Raw genomic sequence first — 9,559 nt, forward strand, 5'->3', positions numbered from 1 at the left:
TCTCTCTCTCTCTCTCTCTCTCTCTCTCTCTCTCTCTCTCTCTCCCTCTCTCCCTCCCTCCCTCCCTCCCTCCCACCTCCCCCCCATCTTTCTTTCTTTCTTTTCGAGAAAAGGTTTCTCTATGTAGCCCTGGCTGTCCTGGAACTCACTCTGTAGACCAGGCTGACCTTGAACTCAGAAATCCATCTGCCTCTGCCTCCCAAGTGCTGGGATTAAAGGCAAACACCACTACTGCCCAGCCTAGATATGGTTTTTAATAAACTTTATTAATCCTAATACAACCCTGCCAGCCCCCTAATACTTCAGAGCCCTATGGAATTAATCAGCTCTAGTGCAATACAGGGGTTGGGGGGGATTACTCCTAGTCTAACTATCTGTATGTTAGACTGTCAACTTCCCCAGCTATGCTCTCCACATACTTGCTGTTGTGTCATCCCAGGTTATTTCTTCTTTACCAGCCTGTCCTCAGTGTCCATTTTGCTCTGGCACATGCTCCTGGTCCATCATATCTCATGGAAACCTCCTGTTCCCTCCTCCTCCTTCGTCCTTATAGAAGGGGCCACTGAAAATGACATTAGACTGGGTATGAGAAGAACCGTGTTTTATCTGGAATCCATGCTGTAGGGTGTTTTGGTTGAGACAGGGCTCCTCTGTGTAGCGCTGCTGTCCTGGATTCTCTTTGTAGGTCAGAGTGGCCTCAAACTCAGAGATCAAACTGCCTCTGCTTACTGAGTGCTGGGATTAAAGAGATGTGCCAGCATGCTCAGCCTCTAGGGCTTTTTTATGACTCAGTTTCCTCCACTCAAATATGGGCATGATGTCTTACTTTCCATGTCTGCAAGGAACTTCTAGTCAGATTCAATGAAATTTCAAATGTCAAGTAGCACTGGGGACACATGAAGCATGAGGCAGATAGGAGTGGGGGATACGCATACATGAACTCTCAGGCCCCAACCTCTTGCCTCCACCCCAGATCTGAATTTCTGTTCTTTTTTTTTCTTTCAAGCATGTACTCTAGACTTTCCAGACACACATATTCAAACTTTGACTCATTGGGGTTTTTTCGTTCTGACTTTATATTTCTGTTTAATGAGTGCCCTCAGAGACAGTGCTGAAAATAATAGCTACAGCTAATCTCACGCATGAGTCAGAGGTGGTTGTCGTTAGATACTATTCATTAACGGTTCCTCTGCTACTTGCAGAGAGATTGTGGTGGAGCCCAGAGACACCTGCAGGCATTTTGATCCGCATGGCCAGTGTCTGGACTGTCATGCCTCCGACAGTCAGTTAAGATGGACCAGCCAATACTACCTGTTAGTTCCCACCCAGCTTTGCAAGTGGAATCTCCGCATTCTGTTCACTGAAGCAGCCATGAAGGCTCATCCTTCTTTCAGAGGAGGGGACGTTATTGTTACTGTTCTTTTGAGACAGGGTCTTCTGTAACCCAGGCTTACCTCACATTTGCTCTATAGCCAAGAACAACCTTGAACTCCCGGTCTTACTGCCTCTGCTTCCCAACTTCTGGGATCACTGACTTGGACCACCATAGATGGCCTCAAGGGAAAGGGAGCAGAAACCCCAGTAGATAATACTGATGGGAGGAGTAAAATTTCCGATAGTCAAGCATGGTGGTGCACACCATTAATCCCTCCACTCAGGTGGCTCTCTGTGAGTTCAAGGCCAGGTTGGTCCACATGACAAGTTCCACACTAGCTAGATAATAGGAAGATTCTTTCTTAAGCAAGCAAACAAAAACAAAACAAAAACAAAAGTCCATGTCCCATAGTTTCTCTCCTCCCCAGCTTTTCTGTTCTTTCATTGTTGTCTGCCCCCAATTAATAGCACATCCATTTGTTCAGTTTATCAAGCCAGAATTCTAGTAGTTATCCCCAGTTCCCTTCTTTTCCTTGTCTCGAACAACCAGACATGTGCAAGTCTATCCACATCCATTGTCTCTTATCCTGGGCAAAACGGTAGCACTCACCAGTCCTAACTGCTCTTTTAGGACCATTCTCTGTACCTAGCAGATTTTGAATACTGCCATTGGGTTAAGTTTTCTAAAATAGTTACCTTTATTCCCCCCCACACACACACACACCCTTTTTTAGATGTGAACCTTCTCAATAGCTGCTATGGCAAATGAGAGGGCTGAAATTTTGAGCACAAAGGTCACACATCATCTTGCAGTCCCCTCCTGCCTGTACCAGACTGTGCTCATTGCATTTAAATGGATCTTGCCTCTGTTGTCTTTGAATGCTGGATGCTAGTATTAGATAATTAGATCGTTAGAGTTTAGAAGGACCACCCCAAATCTGGCCTCACCTTCTCGTGGCAGCCTCTATGGAGGACAAGGAAGGAGGAAGGTTTAGCTCTCACGCTTGCTAGCAAGCCCACTGCTTCCCTGGGTTAGAGCTTACCTTTTCAGGATTTTGATATCTACTGAAGACCAGCTGAGACGTTCACCCTCATAATGGATTCTTGGACTCTATTAGGAGATAGCTATTGTTAGATTAGCTGGACCCCAGCCTGTGAGCCACTCTAATAAAGCATCCTATCAATTCTGTTCTTCTAGAGAATCTTGACTTATACAGTAATTTAAGCCATTTCAGTCCCTAAGTCAAGCAAACAAAACGAACCCTTCTCTTCCCCTTCTCTGTCCTTTCACGTGCTTTGTGATCTTTCTGTCTCTCCTTTTCTCCTTCTCTACATGTTTCAGAATCCATGGCAAATGCCCTACTAACCTCATTATGTTCCCTGTCTCAGAAAAGGTCATCCTGTGTCTTGTCACCAAGACTTAAATCCAAGGTCTTAATATCTATTGCCAAATTAGTTCCTAAGTGGGTTTATATAGGCTTACATATTTATATAGGTAAATACATGATCTCATCAGAGAGTTCCAGGTGACACCATACCAATGCCTTTAAGGCTCAGCTACAGCTTTTTTCTTAAAGAGCTTTGTTAAAAATACAAGATTTACGGTGGTTTTAGTAATCAAAATTTCTTCTTCAGAACATTTTTTCTCTTTCCTGAGTAATTCCTTCATATGAGATTATGACCTCTCTCTCTCTCTCTCTCTCTCTCTCTCTCTCTCTCTCTCTTTCTGTCTCTGTGTGTGTGTGTGTGATTTAAGGGACTCACTATGTAGCACAGTCTGACCTTGAACTCATAATTCTATTGAGTCAAACTTTTAAGTGCTGGGATACAATTATATGCTATCACAACAAATATAATTATGCTTTTATAACACACAAGTAACATGGATATACAGAGGCAGGATCATTTCTATTCCTATTATTCCAAGGTAAGTACTGTTACTTTGTCTTGAGGTCTAGACACACTGCTTTGCTATATAACATTAAAACCAGCAGTCGTTCTCTTTATTCCTGCCTCATCTATAGTCTCAGAAATAACAGAAATATCCATAACCATTAAGAATGGATGTGTCAAGACATTAACCACCAACAAACCACTTCCTTATTTTATAATCAGACATATCCAGTAATTAGAATTGTTACTTGCAGATGGTTGAAGAAGAAGGTACAGCATCCTGTTCACAACTGTTCCTCTGCACTTTCCCACGTGGGAAGGGTCTAAGGCATATTCTCCTCTATCATCAAATCTTGAACATTTCCATCTTCAAGTGTACATCTGAGGCTTGTTAGAGAGGCTGTTTGGGATAACCTAAGTTAGTTCTTCATGGACTGGGTGGGGAGCTTTTGTCCCAATTCCTGAGATACCTTTGGTTATCTCCAATGAGGAAATGCTACTGGAGTCTGGTGGGCAGAGGCTAGTGTAATTTAGAACTTTAGATTCTCTTCTACCAAAATAAGGTAATATTTTGGCAACAAATACCAAAGTAGCAATAGAAATCACTGACTTGGGCCATATTTTAAATTTACATGGAAATAAGAATGGGAATAAATGTGGACGTATATCCAAAGACTTAAATTCTGGACATGATGACACATGACTATTATCCCAGCACTTGGGAAGCTAAGGCAAGAGAATCTGTCATTGAAGGTCGTCTTTGACTATATAGTGAGTTTGAAGTCATCCTAGGACACATTTCACTTTATCTGAAGACATAAAACAAAAGTCCCAGTGAGGATGTTCTCTTGGGCTGTGTATTTTAAAAGACCAGGGCACTTGCTTGCATTGCTGCTTCCAAAATCCATAGATATGAGGGCTTGGGGTTGTACACTATCTGTTGTTTAGACTGAAAAGATTCTGTGTGGAGGATGGTCAAATATAGAGTGGACCAATCAGAAGCAACTTGGAAACAAGGATCTGGTCTGTCTGCATCAGTCAAAGGACAAAGCAGCCAGTGTAAGCAAAGCATGGGAATAAAAAGTTTATTGTGGAACAAAACTGTCTCAGAGAGTAGAGGGCAATAGCTTGGCAGGAAAGCAAGCAGATTTTATATGACAGGGTAGGAGTCTTTAGGGGACATAGGTTGTTTGAGCTAATTGGGAACTAGGTACACTTTGCTTGCATTAGGCTCACAGAAGGGCAATAAATAGTGGCTTTCCCTGACAAATAGGGACCAAAAATCACAAGGTGTCTGAGGCTGAGTTTAGGTTTCAGTTTACCTGATAAGAGTTCATCTGGCTTGGGCCCGGGGCCATCATCATCGGACATCATCAGTAGCATTGCCTTTTGGGGGGCCTGCTTTGTGACATAACAGATAAGTTCTCGACAAACGGTGGAGTGCATAGATGGACTGGAAGGATGAAGGAATTCAAATGGAGGCTTGAATGAATTTTGAAAGTTCTGGAGTCATAAATTCTTTTATGTTTGGGATCTGCCTTCTGATATCTTCTTCAATTTCTTCAGTGACTTGAAGTTTTTATCATCCAAGTATTTCTCTTGCTTGATTAGCTTTAACACAAGATACCTTTATTATTTGAGGCTTTTGTGAAGGGTGTTGTTTCCCTTATCGTTTTCTCTGTCTGTTTGCCATTGGTACATAGGAGGGCTACCATCTTAATTTTGTATCCAGCTACTTTGCTTGAAAGTGTTTATCAGATATTGGGGTTCCCAGTGGAATTTTTAGGATCACTTATATATACTGTTATATCATCTGCAAATAAAGATACTTTGACTTCTGTTCTAATTTGTATCCCCTTGATCTCCTTCAGTTGCCTTATTGCTCTAGCTAAGACTTCAAGTACTATATTGAATAGGTATGGAGAGAGTGGACAACCTTGTTTTGTTCCTAAGTTTAGTGGGAATGCTTTGAATTTATCTACTTTTAGTTTGACATTGGCTACGGGCTTGCTATAAACTCACTTTACTTATGTTTAGGTACGTTTCTTGTAGCTCTAATCTCTCCAGGACTTTTATCAGTAAGGACTTTGGATTTTGTCAAAGGGCTTTCTGCATCTAAAGAGATGATCATGTGTTTTTTTTCTTTCAGTTTATTTATATGGTGGGATATATCTATATCTATTTATCTATATATAAAATCTTTCTTTGTTTCTATCTATCTATCTATCTATCTATCTATCTATCTATCTATCTTAAATCTATCTATCTATCTTTCTATGATATATTGATATATGTATGTTGAACCATCCCTGCATCTCTGGGCTGAAGCCTACTTTACCGTGTTGGATGATATCTTTTGATGTGTCTTGAATTCAGTTTGTAAGTATTTTATTATTAAGGTTTTTTTTAATGTATATTCATAAGGGAAACTGACCTGTAATTATCTTTCTTTGTTGAGACTTTCTATGGTTTGAGTATCAGGGGATTTGTGGTCTCACAAAAATGAATTGGACAATGGTCCTTCTGTTTCTTTCTTTTTTTTTTTTGGAATAATTTAAGGGGTATTGGCATTAACTCTTCTTTGAAAAATCTGGTAAAATTCTGAGCTTCAGAAATATGGCCATGGCCATTTTTCGGTTGGAAGATTTTTTTAATCCCTGAGACTGCTTCTATTTCACTGTTTGTTTAATTTGCTTATCTTGATTTAACTTTGCTAAAGGTAATGTATAAAAAAAAATCCATTTCTTTTAGATTTTCCAATTTGGTGGAGTGTAGGTATTTAAAGTATGTTCTTGTGATTTGTCTCCCTTTTTGTTTCTGATTTTGTTCATTTGGGCATTCACCCTCTGCTTTTTAGTTAATTTGGATAAAAAATATGTCAAATTTCTCAAAGTACCAACTCTATGTTTCATTGATTTGTTTATTTTCCTTTTGTTTCTATTTCATTGATTTTAGCCCTGAGTTTCTTTCTTGCCTTCTACTCCTCTTGGGTGTGATTACTTCTTTTTTGTTCTAAAGCTTTCAGGTGTTCCATTAAGTTACTAGAATGAGATTGTTCCACGTTTTTCCATTTTTCTTATAGGCATTTACTGCTATAAACTTGACTCTTTGCACTGCTTTAACTGTGTTCCAGACGTTTGGGTATGCTGTGTACTCATTTTCACTCAATTCTAGAAAGGTTTTAATTTATTTCTTAATTCTGTCTTAGTCTATTTTCCATCCAATAGAGAGTTGTTCAGTTTCTATGAATTGGTACACTTTTGTTGTTGATATCTATCTTTAATCCATGGTGGTCAGATAGGATGCAGGGAGTTATTTCAATTTTTTATATCTTTCGTATCTTTTATTGCTTTGTGTCTGATTATGTGGTCAATTTGGAGAAAGTCCCATGAGGTGCAGAGAAGAAGGTGCATTCTTTTTGTGTTCGGTTGAGATGTCCTGTAGACATCTATTTGCTCCATTTAGTTTATAATGTCTCTTAACTCCAGCATTTTTTTGTTGTTAAGTTTTTGTCTGGTGACCTGTCCATGTTGAGAGTTTGTTATGGAAGCCTCCCACTATTGGTGTGTGAAGGTTAAGCTGTAGTATTGTTGCTTTTACAAATGTGGGTATACTTGCGTTTGTACAAGGTATCAGAATGGCTACACCAGCTTGCTTCTTAGGTCTATTTCCTTGGAATATATTTTCCCATCCTTTTACACTGAGGTGATGTCTATCCCTGATGTTGAGGCATGTTTCTTAGCTGCAGCAGAAGGATGGACCCTGTTTTGCCCCCATTCAGTTATTCTGTGTCTTTTATTAGGGGAATTGAGACCACTGATATTGAGAGATATCAATGAATAGTACTTGCTGTTGCCTATTATTTTGTTGTTGGTGGTGGTGGTGGTGCTGTGTTTTTTCCGTCTTTTGACTTTGCGTGTCTGGGATTTTTTTTTTCCCTGTATTTTCCTGGATGTAGTTATCCTCTTTAGGTTGGAATTTACTTTCTAGCATCTTCTGAAAGGTTGAAGTTTTAGACAGATACTGATTAACTTTGGTTTTTCTCATGGAATAGCTTATTTTCTCCATGTATTGTAATTGAAAGTGTTTCTGGGTATACTAGTCAGGGTCTCTTGGAGTCTTGCAACACATCTGTCCAGATACTTCTGGCTTTTAGAGTCTCTACTGAATAGTCCGTATAATTCTAATATGTCTGCTTTTATAAATTACTCGTTCTTTAGCTCCTTTGAAGCTTTGCTTTAACAAATTTAACAATTTTAACAAATTTAACATTTTTTTTTGTTCTGAACATTTAGTGTTTTGATTATGTGCCAAGGAAGGTTTTTTTGTTTGTTTGTTTTTGTTTTTTGTGGTTCAGTCTATTTGGAGTTCTATGAGCTTCTTATACATTGATAGGCATTTCCTTCTTTAGGTTAGGGAAACTTTTCTCTATTATTTCATTGAAAATATATCCTATGCCTTTGACCTATGTTTTTTCTCCTACCTCTATTTCTATTATTCGTAGATATGCTCTTTTCAAAGTATTCCAGGTTTCTTGAATGTTTTGTGCCAGGAGTTTTTTCGTTTCAGCACTTTCTTTGAATGATGTATCCACTTAATCTATTGTGTCTTTGATTGAGATCCTCTCTTCTATCTCTTATATTCTGTTTGCTGAAGCTTGCCACTGTGCTTCCTGTTCGAGTACCTAAATTTTTGATTTCCTACAGATTGGTTTGATTCTTTTTCCACTTTCAGGTCTTGAATGGTTTGATTCATTTCCTTCCACTGTTTGTTGGTGTTTACATAGACTTCTTCAAGAGACATATTCATTTCACCTTTAAGGAGCTCTATTACATTCATAAATGCTGTTTTGATCTTTTTCTTGTGCCTCAGATAGGTTGCAATATTCAGGATCTGCTGTCATAGGGTTGCTGGGCTCTGGGCTCTAGTGGAGCCATGTTGTCTTGGCTGTTATTGGTTGTGGTTTTACAGTGGCATCTAGGCATCTGAGATTTGGAAGACTGTAGCTCTCAGTGCTGATACCTGGTCTTGTCTTTGTTGGGTAGGTGTCTTGTTCCTTGGTTTTTCATCTCTGTATTTTAGGAGGGTGTGGTAGCTGTGTGTTGCCTGGTAGGAAATTCTTCTGGTACCCTGTTAGGTGTGGCCACTGGAGATTCCAAGTAAAATGGAATCTTTTCTTTGGGTATTGGGAGCTGAGACTTATACCTTTGGAGAGGGTATGGGTTGGCAAGACTGAGTGGGGTCTTGCCACTGAGGAAAGCAAGGTGTTCCACAAGGATTTACTTAGTCCCCTGGAAATGGGTACAGACTGGGGAAAGGCCACAGTGGAAGGTCGGCTACAGAGCTGGGGATGAGACTGGGAGGTTGGACTTGGAGGAAGAATGGAGAGAGAGCAAAGATCTACAGTACACTTGCTTCCCTGGTCAGAGTGGCCTTGGGTTCTCAGGGAGTGCCTGCTGGAGTAGGAGATTGGGACAAAGCAATAGGTCATGGTAAGGAAGTCTAGATGGGAATATCTGTATGATCCATGGGTGATGGGGGGAAAGTGTTCTGCTGCAGATCTGGAGATGAACCTGGGGGATTTGAACTGTAGGAGCAGAAGGAGATGTGAAGGTCTTCAGTCAGCCTAGCTGCTTCCCTGGCAGGAATATTTACTTCTTGTGCATTAGCTCAAGGGCCTCTGATGAGTAACACACTGACATATTCCCACCTTCTCATATAGTGACTGACACATGATTCTCAACAAGTATTAGGTCTTAAACATCTTCTAATTCCCATTAGTGGCTATGGATACAAAGAGATTTCCCCAGCTTTCCTCCATTCTCTATTCTATACTCCAAAGAGTGGCTGAGTCCCACCCTACCCTGTCCTTGTGTTACTATAGTAACAAGATATTATACAATTAATGATTTTTTTTGAGACAGGGCCTCAAGATTACTATGTTGACAAAGATGACCTTGAACTTGTGATACTTGAGATAGTGCCTATATCTCCTGTAGGCTAGTATTATAGGCAAGTGCTCTACCAACTAAGCAACACACCACCGCCACCCTAGTCCATGTTTTTATGCTCAGGCCGCACTTGTGTATTAAATATGTTAGATTATAATTATGTAATAATGATGTCAGTGACTAATGTGCTCTTTGAATACAACTGAACTAATAAGAAACAGGCCCATAGAGGGAGACTTAGGACTGATTTATTTCAAATTCTGTGTGTGTGTGTGTGTGTGTGTGTGAGAGAGAGAGAGAGAGAGAGAGAGAGAGAGAGAGAGAGAGACAGAGACAGAGAC

At 40.0% G+C, this 9,559-nt stretch overlaps 1 protein-coding gene across 1 annotated transcript in view; it reads left to right on the forward strand.

Moving 5' to 3' along the window:
* Positions 1–9,559, forward strand: part of Cd48 (CD48 molecule) — a 19,866-nt gene that overhangs the window by 1,579 nt on the left and 8,728 nt on the right. The window lies entirely within an intron of this gene.

This window comes from Mus pahari, chromosome 5 (genome assembly GCF_900095145.1).
Source record: "Mus pahari chromosome 5, PAHARI_EIJ_v1.1, whole genome shotgun sequence".
Classification (NCBI taxonomy): Eukaryota; Metazoa; Chordata; class Mammalia; order Rodentia; family Muridae; genus Mus; species Mus pahari.